This window comes from Panthera pardus, unplaced genomic scaffold (genome assembly GCF_024362965.1).
Source record: "Panthera pardus isolate Hobbes unplaced genomic scaffold, ASM2436296v1 HiC_scaffold_17, whole genome shotgun sequence".
In the NCBI taxonomy this organism is placed as follows: domain Eukaryota; kingdom Metazoa; phylum Chordata; class Mammalia; order Carnivora; family Felidae; genus Panthera; species Panthera pardus.
Genome location: NW_026526732.1, coordinates 148,968,221 through 148,982,443, shown reverse-complemented (window position 1 = coordinate 148,982,443; position 14,223 = coordinate 148,968,221). Strand labels below are relative to the sequence as shown.

The 14,223-nt window shown below is 35.2% G+C and overlaps 1 protein-coding gene across 1 annotated transcript in view; it reads right to left on the bottom strand.

The window, feature by feature from the left end:
• LOC109260713 (uncharacterized) overlaps positions 1-14,223 on the bottom strand; it is a 113,788-nt gene that overhangs the window by 58,426 nt on the left and 41,139 nt on the right. Inside the window, exon 7 of the mRNA XM_053905165.1 lies at positions 7,454-7,474. The gene's annotated coding sequence lies outside the window, so the exon portion shown is untranslated. The remainder of the gene's footprint in view (positions 1-7,453; positions 7,475-14,223) is intronic.

The following is a 14,223-nucleotide window of genomic DNA, read 5'->3' as shown; positions in this document are numbered from 1 at the left end:
GTCATTTGCAAATATCTTCTCCCATTCTGTCGGTTGCCTTTTAGTTTTGCTGATTGTTTCCTTCTCTGTGCAGAAGCTTTTTATTTTGATGAGGTCCCAGTAGTTCATTTTTGCTTTTGTTTCCCTTGCATCCGGAGACGTGTTGGGTAAGAAGTTGCTATGGCCAAGATCAAAGAGGTTTTTGCCTGCTTTCTCGTCAAGGATTTTGATGGCTTCCTGTCTTACATTGAGGTCTTTCATCCATTTTGAGTTTATTTTTGTGTGTGGTGTAAGAAAGTGGTCCAGGGTCATTCTGCATGTCGCTGTCCAGTTTTCCCAGCACCACTTGCTGAAGAGACTGTCTTTATTCCATCGGACATTCTTTCCTGCTTTGTCAAATATTAGTTGGCCGTATGTTTGTGGGTACATTTCTGGGTTCTCTATTTTGTTCCATTGATCTAAGTGTCTGTTTTTGTGTCAGTACCATACTGTCTTGATGATAACAGCTTTGTAATACACAATTCCGGAAATATGAGGCCTCCAGCTTTGGCTTTCTCTTTCAGTGTTGCTTTGGCTATTTGGGGTCTTTTCTGGTTCCATACAAATTTTAAGATTGTTTGTTCTAGCTCTGTGAAGAATGCTGGTGTTATTTTGATAGGGACTGCTTTGAATATGTAGATTGCTTTGGGTAGAATTGACATTTTAACAATATTTGTTCTTCCAATCCATGAACATGGAATATTTTACATTTTTTTTGTGTCTTCTTCAGTTTCTTTCATGAGATTTCTATAGTTTTAAGTGTATAGATTTTTCATTTCCTTGGTTGGGTTTATTCCTAGGTATTTTATGGGTTTTGGTGCAATTGTAAATGGGATTGATTTCTTGATTTCTCTTTCTGAGGCTTCATTATTGGTGTATAGAAATGCAACTGACTTCTGTGCATTGTTATATCCTGTAACTTTATTGAATGCATGGATCAGTTCTAGCAGTTTTTGTGTGTGTGTGTGCGTGTGTAACTTTTTGGGTTTTTCACATAGAGTATCATGTCATCTGTGAAGAGTGAAAGTTTGACTTCTTCCTTGCTGATTTGGGTGCCTTTTATTTTTTTGTGTGTGTTGTCTGAGTGCTAAGCCTGGGATTTCCAACACTATGTTGAGTAACAGTGGTGAGAATGGACATCCTTGTTGTGTTCCTGACCTTAGGGGGAAAACTCTCAGTTTTTCGCCATTGAGGGTGATATTAGTGGTGGGTCTTTCATGCATGGCTGTTATGATCTTGAGGTATGCTCCTTCTATTCCTACTTTCTTGAGGGTTTTTATCGAGAAAGATGCTGTATTTTTTCACATGCTTTTTTTGCATCTTTTGAGAGGAACATGTGGTTCTTGTCCTTTCTTTTATTAATGTAAGGTATCACATTGATTGATTTGTGGATATTGAATGAGCCCTGCATCCCAGGTATAAATCCTACTTGATTGTGGTGAATAATTATTTTAATGTATTGTTGGATCTGACTGGCTAGTATCTTGTTGAGAATTTTTGCATCCATGTTCATCAAGGAACTTGGTCTTTAGTTATCCTTTTTAGTGGGGTCTTTGTTTTTGGAATCAAGATAATGCTGCCCTCATAGAATGAGTTTGGAAGTTTTCCTTCCATTTCTATTTTTGGGAACATATTAGAAAGAATAGGTGTTAACTCTTTAAATGTTTGGTAGAATTCCCCTGGAAAGCCACCCAGCTCTGGACTCTTGTTTGTTATGAGACTTGATTACTAATTCAATTTCTTTACTGGTTATGGGTCTGTTGAAATTTTCTATTTCTTCCTATTTCAGTTTTGGCAGTTTATCTGTTTCTAGGAATTTGTCCATTTCTTCCAGATTTCCCATTTTATTGTCATGTAATTGCTCATAATATTCTCTTATTATTGTTCGTATTTCTGCAGTGTTGGTTGTGCTCTCTTCTTTAATTCTTGATTTTATTTGGGTCCTTTCCCTTTTCTTTTTGATCAAACTGGCTAGGGTTTTATCAATTCTGTTAATTGTTCCAAAGAATCAGCTCCTGGTTTCGTTGATATATTCTACTATTTTTTTGATTTTGAGATCATTGATTTCTACTCTAATCTTTATTATTTTCCATCTTCTGCTGGTTTGGGGCTTTCTCTGCTATTCCTTTTCCAGCTCTTTAAGGTATAAGGTTAGGTTGTGTGTTTGAGACTTTCTTCCTTCTTTAGGAATGCCTGGATTGCTATATACTTCCCTCTTATGACTGCTTTTGCTGTATTCCAGAGATTTGGGGCTGTCGTGTTATCATTTTCATTGACTTCCGTGTACTTTTTAACTTTCTCTTTAATTTCTTGGTTAACCCATTCATTCCTTAGTAGGATGTTCTTTAATGTCCAGGTATTCATGGTCTTTTCAAAGTTTTTTTGTGGTTGATTTCGAGTTTTGTAGCATTGTGGTCTGAAAATATGCATGGTATGATCTTGATTTTTTGTATTTGTTGAGGGCTGATTTGTGTTCCAGTATGTGATCTAATCTGGAAAATGTTACATGTGCACTTGAGAAGAATGTGTATTCTGCTGCTTTAGGATGAAATGTTCTGAATATATTTGTTAAGTCCATCCAGTCCAGTGTGTCATTCAAAGTCATTGTTTCCTTGTTGATTTTCTGTTTAGCTGATCTGTCCATTGGTGTAGGTGGGGTGTTTAAGTTCCCTATTATTATGGTATTATTATCAATCGGTTTCTGTATATTTGTGATTAATTGCTTTATATATTTCAGTGCTTCACATTAGAGGTATAAATGTTCAGAATTGTTAGATCTTCTTGGTGGATAGACCCCTTAATTTTGACAAAATGCCCTATCATCTCTTGTTAGTCTTTATTTTAAAATCTAATTTGTCTGATATAAGTATGGCTACTCCGGCTTTCTTTTGGCGACCATTACAATGATAGATGGTTCTCTATCCCCTTACTTTCAGTCTGAAGTTGTCTTTAGTCTAAAATGGGTCTCTTGTGAAATGGGTTTCTAAAATCATGTTTTATTATCCATTCTGATACTCTATGTCTTTTGATTGAAGCATTTAGTTAATTGACATTTCTAGTGTGTACTGAAAGATATGAATTTATTGCGATTGTGTTGCCTGTAGAGTTGGAGTTTCTGGTGGTGTTCTCTGGTCCTTTCTAGTCTTTGTTGCTTTTGACTTTTTTGTTTTGTTTCATCTTTTCTCCCCTCAGAGAATCCCCCTTAAAATTTCTTGCAGAGCTGGTTTAGTGATCATGGACTCCTTTAGTTTTTGTTTGTCTGGGAAACTCTTTATCTGTCCTATTTTGAATGACAGCCTTCCTGGATTAAGAATTCTTGGCTGCATATTTTTCCAATTCAGCACACTGAATATATCCTGCCAGTTTTCCGGCCTGCCAAGTTTCTGTGAATAGGTATGCTGTGAACCTGATCTATCTTCCCTTATATGTTGAGGACTTTTTTCCCTTGTTTTTTTTCATATATCTTTCCTTGTCTGTGTATTTTGTGAATTTGGCTATGATATGCCTTGTTGATGGTCAGTCTTCATTGAATCTAATGGGAGTTCTCTGTGCTTCCTGGATTTTGATATCTGTGTCTTTCCCCAGATTAGGAAAGTTTTCTGCTGTAATTTGCTCACATAAACCTTCTACCATGTTGTCTTTCTCTTCATCTTCTGGGACTCCTATGATTCAGATATTATTCCTTTTTAATAAGTCACTGAGTTCTCTAATTCTTGTATTGTGCTCTTTTGCCTTAGTTTCCCTCTGTTATTCCTGTTTCATTGTTCTTCATAATTTTGTCTTCTTTATCACTGATTTGCTGCTCTCCTTCATCCATCCTTGCTGCTGTGGCACCATTCAAAATTGCATCTTGGCTATAGCATTTTTAATTTCATCCTGACTAGATTTTACTTCTTTCATATCCTCTGAAAAGGGTTTTGTGCTTTTTTCAACCCCAGCTAGTATTATTATTGTGATTCTAAGGTGTGGTTCAGACATCTTGCTTATATCTGTGTTGATTAACCTGCTGGCTGTCATTTCTTCGTGTTCTTTCTTTTGGGGCAAATTCCTTAATTTTGTCATTTTGCAGGAAGAAAAAGAACTAATAAAATTAAAATTAAAATTAAAAAAATTTAAAAAAACACACAAAAAATCAAATAAAGAAAGCTAGATCCTAGGTGTGTTTTGGTCGGATTGTTGAATGAAACTTGGTAGAATAGAGAAAAAAGGAAAGAAGAAGAAAAAAAGTAAGAAAAAGTTTAAAATTTAAAAAAATTATACAATAAAATAGAATAAAATGAAATGAAGAAAGTGAAATAGAATAAAAACATTTACAAAAATAAAAAAATAGTAAAAAGAAATTTAAAAAATGGAAAATAAAAATAAAAATAAAATTTTCTCTTTCTGTATCCAAGAAAAAGGAAGGAGGGAAAAAAATTTAAACGAAAGCAAAAAAAGAAAGAAAGAAAGAAAGAAAGAAAGAAAGAAAGAAAGAAAGAAATGAATAGATGGACCAGCAAACAGAATGAAATCCAAAAGAAATTACATCCAGTTTCCCCTAGAAGTCAAACTATGAAGCACTTTATAGTTTGTACACTAAGCAGGCAGAGGGGTGTGTGGTGGTCCTCTAGGGCATGTGCTTGGTGGGTACAGTTGGGCAGGACTTGGTGTGATGGCTTCGTTTTCCACTAGTAAGCTGCTTAGCTTACTGAGGTGGATCAGTGTGGCACATGTGCACTTGCGCATGTTTGTGCATGCACAAGAGAGGTGAAAATGGCTTCACTCAGCTTCCCAGTCTCTGGCACAGGAACTCAGCTCTCACTTACTGGTAATCAAGCACCTCTCTTTGTCTCCAGCTTCCATCCACTCCCTGTTTCTACACTGTGTCCAAGCCATCAGCCTGCTAGGCGTCACCTCTCTCCTGAATTTTATCTCACATAGGGCTATGTTTCCAAACCTGTAACTTCTGAGAACCTTGTGGCTTGGACCTGCTCTGACCCGTTGGGGAGGGCCTCACTGAGCAGTGGCTGGGTACTGGCTTGCCCCAGAGAACATTACTGTGATGGCGTTCATGAGATTGCACTGTAGCAGAGGTTCAGAGATTGTGGCCGGGTGCCAGCTTGCCCCAGCAAAAATTCATGTGATTGCACAGTGGCAGCAGTTCAGAGATTATGGCAAATCACAACAAATAACTGGCGCCAAGTTTCATCACACGCTGCCATCTTTGTTCCAATACCAGCAAATGTGGCTGTTTTCTGGGGTCCGCTGGGACCTTTGCCAATGGGGAGGCCAAACGGCCTCTTCCAAATGTCCTCCAAGCGGGGGAAATCCTTCTCCCCAGGTGGCCCACTGACCCCTCAGACCTCATTGCCTCCTCCTGGGGATTCACCCTTCCTCTCCACTTGAGCACTGCCAGGTATTGATTTCCAGAATTTCCGACTCTACAGTCTCCTATTTATAGAGTCCTAGTGGTATTGAAATCCTCTCATTTCTCCCCATCAGTGTTTTTAGGGAACAGATTTCTTGTTCAGTCCTTTGTGAGCGTCTCCACTCTTTTTCTCTCCAGCTACTTTTGGAGGAGTACTTTTTTTGTACTCTCCTGGTGTGCCACACTCTCCCCACCTTTCTCTGTCCTGTCTCCACAAAAACAGCTCCCCACCCTCTGCGGCTTCTCTCTCCCCCAGTTCACCTCTCCACACTGTGTACCTGCTGAGTTCTGTGGCTTAAGTTATGCAGATTGTGGTGTTAATCCTCAGTACAATGTCCTAGGTGTACAAAATGGTTTGGTGCTGATCTAGCTGCATTCAGGGATGAGAGAAGCCAAGAACTTCATGCTGCTCCACCGTCTTGGCCCTTCCAAATTGTTTTCTTTCTGTGGGAATTCTTCATATTCTGATACTAGTCTTAAAATGTTTTTTATTTTTTTATGTGTTGTAAATATGCTTTTCTACTTAATGTTGCCTTTTCACTTTGTGGCATTTGATGAACAAATGTTCTTGATTATGAATCCCTCCCACATGTATCATGTTATTTTCTTATAGTAAGTAGGTTTTGAGTGTTTTTAAAGAAATCTTTTTGTACTCCAAGTTCATGGTGATTATTTCTATATTATTTTATAAAAACTATTTTTTGTCTTTCATATTTATATGTAATTCACTGGAACTGAAGTTTGATGTGAGGTAGGGATATGCTTTCTTCCTTTCTTTTCTGTATGGTTATCTACTTGTCACAAAGTCATTTATGAAAAAGACTTTATCCACTGTTCTGCAGGGAAGTTTTGCCATATGTCAACATTTGTGAACATTTACGATTATGTGAACATGATGTGAACATTTGTGTAATGCATTTCTGAGTTTCTCAAATTTCTTTATCATTCTGTTCATCTCGGTATTTGTTAACATAGCCTTACAGAATGACTTGGGTCTGTACCCTCTTTTTCTATTTTCAAGAAAACTCCATGCAGGATTTGAAGTATTTTTTCTTTGAATATTTGGTAGAACTCATCAGAGAAGACATCTGGTTATGGAGAAAGATTTTTTTGATTACTGATTCCATATCAATTCATATTTTTAATTTTTTTCTTTATTCATTTTCATAAGTTACTCTTCTAGGATTTCAGGGACTATAGTAATAAAGGAATTGGTTTATGGGATTTGTGACAAAGTATGTTACATTTATTTTCTGAAATTCTTAAAATCTGCCCTTTAAAACATATCTACCCAGGTAGATATGTTTGATATTTGGTTTTCTTTCTTTCTTCTTATTTAAAAAATATGTAAGCTCATGTGATCATTTTCCCTAGGTACTCATCATTTTCACTGATTCATACAATTTGTCTCAGTTGGAACATGTCCAGAGAAGCAGTTTTTAAACTTCTCCTACTGGAAAACTATCCTCAGTTTATTTTTTGCAAACTCTACTTTTTCAGTTTTCTTCCCTACCACTTCTTTTACTGTTTATCACCACCACCACCACCACCACCACCACCATGTTATTACTTTTCTTAATTTCTTTTCTCTATTCTGTTTTTAAATTATTATCTGTTAATCTGAAGGATCATAAGCATATCCAACCTTCTTTTTCCTTCCTCATAATGTTGCCCAGCCTTTCAACAACCCTATAGTTACTGTGCATAAGATGTATTTGTTCTTTTCAAAGTTTTATTTAAACTTTATTTTCCTTTATCTCTGCCTGGATTCTGAGCCCATCTTATTTCCTTAAATACTTTTGTATATGTTTCTTCTTAGTAAAAAATTCTAATTTATTATTGACAAGTCAGTTGACTTAATTATCAATGTATTCTCTGGAAATCAGTGGAGTTAAATATCAAAGGTGTTTTTAATAACTCATTGAAATGCTTAGTTTTTGCACAGTTATGAATGAAAATAGCCAGTGTGACTAAAATCCTTTACCACACATTTGTACTTTATAGTTATTAAATAGTAAAATAACTTACCAGTAGGTGGTGCATTTTTTTCTGAAACACAACACAAAAATATGTTTTTAGTTAATCTTTATATATACATCATAATGTCTATCAATAATTTTTTCTAAGATGCACTTTGAAAATGACACTAACAAGGTGCCAAAATATTTGCATCATTTGACTTGAAGCTGTTGACCAGATAAGAGTCCTTCATGTATTAATAGACATACAAAGAGTGGAAATGACCTTGAGGAACCCAAATGTTATTTTGTCCCCTGTGTAGTATCTGTACCAAGTGATAAGTCTATGCATGAGATCTAAATGAAGACATATAATTCCCCTTAGCCATGCCTTTCTATCCTTAAATAGAGCTGAGAGATATAAAATTAATATATATGCATTTAAAATTCTTCCATTTCAGTTTATGCATACGTTTTATTTATATTTATGTTTTGCTCTGGGAAAAACTCTTTCATTTTTTTTTAATTCTTACTTTTCTCTTTTCCTATTCAGTCACTTTACTTCTTCTTCTATTCTTTTTTTTAATGTTTATTTATTTTAGAGAGAGAGAGAGAGTGAATGGAAGAAGGGCAGAGAGAGAGGAAAACACAGAATCTGAAGCAGTCTCCAGACTCTGAGCTACAAGTACAGAGCCTGATGCAGGGCTCAAACCCACAAACTGTGAGATCATGACCTGAGCTGAAATTGGCCACTCAACCAACTGAGCCACCCAGGTACCCCCATCTTCCTCTTCTATTCTGGCTACACATTATTGGTTTGGAAATTTATTTTTTTTTAGTGGATAGAATATTTTTTTCCAGCTCCTAATCATTTTTGTTGACCAGTGTTTTCTTTTCTAAATAGAAATATAGTTGACATACAATATTGTATTAGTTTCAAGTGTACAACATAGTGATTCATCAATGATATATACATCACAATATGCTCACCATAAGTCTAGTTACCTTTTACCATTATATAATGTTATTATAACACTATTGACTATATTCCCTATGCTGTACTTTTCATGCTATGTGTATAATTGATATAAAATATCATAGACATTTCATGTAGACATTAAGTGTTTGGAGATAAGTATACACCAATGAAGGATCATCACAATCAATGCCATGAAATTATCCATCACCTGCAAAAGTTTCCTCCTGCACCTTTTGCTATTTTCTTTTCTTTTTTTGCATTCTTTTTAAAATTTAAAATTTTTAAATTTTAATCACCTGGTGCTCCTCATGACAAGTGACTCCCTAATCTCCATCACCTATTTTATCCATCTTCCCACCCACCTCCCCTCTGGTAACTATCAGTTTGTTCTCTATAGATATGAATTTGTTTCTTGGTTTACCTCGCTCTCACTATCTTTATTTCCTTTTCCTCACTTGTTTCATTTCATAAATTTCACATATGAGTGAAATCATATAAGATTTGTCTTTCTCTGACTTATTTCTCTTAGCATTATACCATCTAGCTCCATCCATGTTGCAAATGGCAAGATTTCATTCTATGGCTGAATAATATTTGATTGTATATATATGCCATATCTTCTTTATCCATTCACGAATCAATGGATGCTTGGGCTACTTCTTTATTTTGGGTATTGCAAATAATGCTGCTATAAAAAACATACGGTGCACACATCCTTTTGAATTACTGTTTTTTAAATTTATTTTTTACTGTTTTTATTTATATTTGAGAGACAGAGAGAGATGGGGGGGGAGGGGCAGAGACAGAGGGAGACACAGAATCCAAAGCAGGCTCCAGGCTCTGAACAGTCAGCACAGAGCGCAATGCAGGGCTTGAACTCATGAGCAATGAGATCATGACCTGAGCCTAAGTTGGACACTTAACTGACTGAGCCACCCAGTCATCCTGAATTAGTGTTTTTGCATTCTTTGCGTAAATACCCAATAGTGCAATTGCTGGATTATAGGGTAGTTGTATTTTTTACTTTTTGAGGAAACTCCATACTGTTTTCCACAGTGGTTGCATGATTTTGCATTCCCACCAACAGTGCAACAGAGCTCCTTTTTCTCCACATCCTTGCCAACACTTGTTGTTTCTTGTGTTGTTGATTTTAGCCATTCTGACCAGTGTGAGATGATATTTCATTGTAGTTTGTTTTGCATTTCTCTGATTATAAGTGATAATGAGCATCTGTTCATGTGTCTGTTGGCCATCTGTATGTCTTCTTTGGAAAAATGTCTTCCAGTTTTACCAACACTATTTGTTGAAAAGACTGTCTTTTTCCCATTGGATATTCTTTCCTTCATTGTCAAGATTAAGTGACTATATAATTGCGGGTTTATTTCTGAGCTTTCTGTTCTGTTCTATTGATTTATGTGTCTATTTTTGTGCTAGTGCCATACTGACTTGATTACCACAGGTTTGTAATATAACTTGAAGTTGGGAATTGTGAGGCCTCCAGCCTTGCCCCTTTTTTTCCAGACTACTTTGGGTATTTGGGGTCTTTTGTGGTTCCATACAAATTTTAAGATTGTTCTATTTCTGTGAAAAATGTTGGAAAAATGTTGGTATTTTGGTAGGGATTGCATTAAATGTGTACAATGCTTTGAATAGTGTGGATATTTTAAAAATATTTGTTCTCCTAATCCATAAGTGTGGAATGTCTTTCTATTTCTTTGTGTCCTCTTCAACTTTGTTCATCAATGTTTTATATTTTTCAGAGTATAGGTTTTTTACTTTTTTGATTAGCTTTATTCCTAGGCATCTTATTATTTGGGGTCCAATTATAAATGGGATTATTTTCTTAATTTCTCTTTCTGATGCCTCATTATTATTGTATAGAAATGAAATAGTTGTCTGTACATTGATTTTGTACATTGTGACTTTACTGACTTCATGTATCCGTTCTAGCAAATTTTTTGGTGGAATCATTCAGGTATTCTATATAGAGTATCATGTCATCTTCAAATAAGGTAAGTTTTCATTCTTTCTCACCAATTTCCATATCTTTTATGTCTTTGTGTTGTCTGACTGCTGTGGCTAAGACTTCCACAGCATAAATGAATAAAAGTGGGGAGAGTAGACATCCTTGTCTTGTTCCTGACCTTAGGGGGAAAGTTCTCAGTTTTTCCCTATCAAAGATGATGTTAGCTGTGGGTTTTTCATATATGGCCCTAATTATGTTGAGGTAGATACCCTCTAAACCTATATTGTTGAGGCTTTTATGATACATGGATATTTTACTTTGTCAGATGATTTTACATCTATTGAAAGAACCATATGGTTCTTATCCTTTCTCTTATTGATGTGATGTATCACGTTGATTGATTTGAGAATGTCGGACCACACTTGCAACCCAGGATTAAATTCCAAATGATTGTGGTGAATGGGTGAAGATTTCTTTAATGTATTGTTGGATTCTGTTTGCTAGTATTTTGTTGAGGATTTTTGCATCACTGTTCATCAGAGATATTGGTCTGTAGTTTGTTTGTTTGTTTGTTTATCAAGTCTTTATCTGATTTTGGTAACAGAGTCATGCTGGTTTTAGAAGGTTTTTTTTTATAACATAAATTTAGAAGGTTTTTTTTTTTCTTTTTTTGGGGGGGGGATAATTTTTGAAGAATATGTACTAATTCTTTAAATCTTTAGTGGAATTTGACTGTGAATCCACCTGGTCCTGGACATTGGTTTGTTAGGAGGTTTTTTTTTTAATGTTTATTTATTTATCTTGAGAGAGAGAAGGAGTGAGAAAGAGCAGGAAAGGGACAAAGAGAGAGGGAGAGAGAATCTCAAGCAAGCTCTGTACTGTCAGTGCAGAGCCTGATGAAGAGACATGGGGCCCAATCTCATGAACCAAGAAATCATAACTTTAACTGAAGTCAAGTATTGGATTTATAACTGATTGAGCCACCCAAGCACTCCTGTTGGAAGTTTTTCGATTGTTGATTTAATTTCTTTGCTGGTAATTGGTCTGTTAAAATTTTCTATTTCTTTCTGCTTCAGTTTTTGTAGTTTGTATATTTCTAGGAATTTATCCATTTCTTGGAAATTGTGTAATTTTTTGGCATGTACTTTTTTATAATATCTTATAATTCTGTGGTATTAGTTGTTATTTCTTCCCTCTCATTTGTGATTTTATGTATTTGGGTTCTTTTTCTCTACAACTTTATCAATTCTATTGATTTTTTCAAAGAACCAGCTTTTGGTTTCATTGATCTTTTCTATTGTTGTGTTTTTGTTTTTGTTTTTTGTTTTTTTTTTGTTTTTTTAGTTTCTATATAATTTATGTCTGCTATAATCATTATTATTTCCTTCCTTCTTTCTTTCTCCTGGCTTTAGGCTTCTTTTGTTTTTCTTTTTCTAGCTCCTTTATGTGTGAGGTTAGATTTTTGTGATTTTCTTGATTCTTGAGGTGAATCTGTATTACTATAGACTTTTCTCTTAGAATTACTTTTGCTGAATCCAAGTGGTTTTGAATCATTTTTTTCATTTTCATTTGGTTCCATTAGTTTTTTATTTCTTCTTTGATCTACTGGTTGACCCATTTTGTCACTTATTTTCTGGTTGTTTCTGAAGATTCTCTGATCCTTTCTCATCTTTCTTGCTCTCATGGTTTTATGTTTTTCTTTAGTGATGTATTTGGATTTCTTTCTCTTTATTCCTTGCATATTTATTGTGGTTTTTGATATAGGTTTACCATTAGGTTTAAGTGGCATGTCATACAACCTCCATGTCATTTAACCTCCATGTATTTTTGGTTTTCCAGCCTTTTTCTTGTGGTTGACCTCTAGTTTCATAGTGTTGAGGTCAGAAAAGATGCATGGTATGACTTCAATCTTCTGAAATATGTTGCAGCTTCTTTTGTGGCCTAATATGTTATCTATTCTGGAGAATGTTCCACCTATATTTGAAAAGAATGTGTATTCTGCTATTTAAAGATGAAAGGTTCTCAATGTATCTGTTAAATTCAAGTATTCCAGTGTGTCATTCAAAGCTATTATTTCTTTGTTGATTTTCTGTTTAGATGATCTGTCCATTGCTGTAAGGGGAGTGTTAAAGTCTGCACTATTATTGTATATTTTTTTCTTTCTTTCTCTTTCTTTCTTTCTTTCTTTCTTTCAAAAAGAGAGAGAGAGAGAGAGAGAGAGGGAGAGTGAGCAAGGGAGGGGCAGAGAAAAAGAGAGGGAGAGAGAGAATCCCAAGCAGGTCCCACACTGTCAGTGTAGAGCCTTGATACAGGTCTCGAACTCATGAACCATGAGATCATTAACTAAGCTGAAATCAAGAGTCAGATACTTAACTGACTGAGTCACCCAGCTGTCCCTACTATTATTGTGTTATTGTAGATTAGTTCCTTTATGTTTGTTATTCATTGTTTTGTGTATTTGGGTGTTTCCGCATTGGTTGCATACAACTTTACAATTGTTATATCTTTTTGTTAGATTGTTCCTTTTATTATCACTTAGTGTCCTTCTTTGTCTCTTGTTTCAGTCTTTGTTTCAAGGTCTTGTTTGTTTGAAATAAGTATTGGTACTCTGGCTTTCTTTTGATACCCATTTGCATAAGTGTTTCTCCATCCTCTCACTTTCAATCTGCAGGTGTCTTTAGGTCTGAAACAAGTCTCCTGTAGACAAAATACAGATGGGTCTTATTTTTAAATCCATTCTGCCACTCTCTCTTTTGATTGAAGCATTTAGTTCATTTAAATTCCAAGTAATTATTGATATGTATTCATTGCCATTTTATTACTTATTTTGTGGTTGTTTCTGAAGATTTTCCCTGATCCTTTCTTATCTTTCTTGTTCTCATGGTTTTCTGTTTTTCTTTAATAGTGTGTTTGGATTTCTTTCTCTTTATTCTTTGCATATTTATTAGTGGTTTTTGATACAGGGTTACCATTAGGTTTGTATATAACCTCTTTTGCATATAATAGTCTGTATTAAGTTGATGCTCATTTAAGTTTGACTCCATTCTTTTCTCCTCTCCTCTCCACATTTTAGGTATATGTGTCATATTTTACATCCTTTAATTTTGTGAGTTCCTTGACTGATATTTTTAATGGAAATATTCATTTTTACTGCTTTTGTGTTTCTTACATCCCTACTGTCATTTCCGGTCTCTCATTTCCACTTAGGGAGTCCCATTTAATATTTCTTGAAGGGGTGGTTTAGTGGTCATGAACTCTAATTTCTGTTTGCCTGGGAAACTCTTTAATCTCTCATTCCATGATAATCTTGCTACATAGAGTATTGTTGGCAGCAAGTTTTTCCCATTTAGCACTTTGAATATATTATGCCACTCCTTTTTGGCTTGGAAGTTTTTTGCTGAAAATCCCTGATGGTCTGTGGGGTATCCTTTGTATGTAACTGTCTTCTTTTGCTTGCTGGTTTTAATATTTTTTCTTTATCACTACTACTTTCCATTTTAATTACAATGTCGTGATTTGGATCTGCTTCCACTGATTTCAATGGGGACTGTCTGTGCCTTCTGGATCTGGATACCTGTTTTCTTCCCCCAGATTTAGGGATGTTCTTAGCTACTATTTCCTCAAAACATTTTCTGCCCCCTTTTCTCTCTCTTCTTCTGGGATTCCTATTGTACAAATGTTATTACATTTGATGGAGTCACTGCATTCCCTAAGTCTATTCTCATTTTGCATAATTCTTTTCTGTCTCTTTTGTTCAGCTTTATAGCTTCCCTTACTATGTCTTCTAGGTCACTGTTTTGTTTCTCTGCGTCTTCAAACCTGTTGTCCATTTCATCAAGCATGTTTCTCATTTTGTTTATTGAGCCTGTCATCTCTGCTATGTTATTTCTTATGT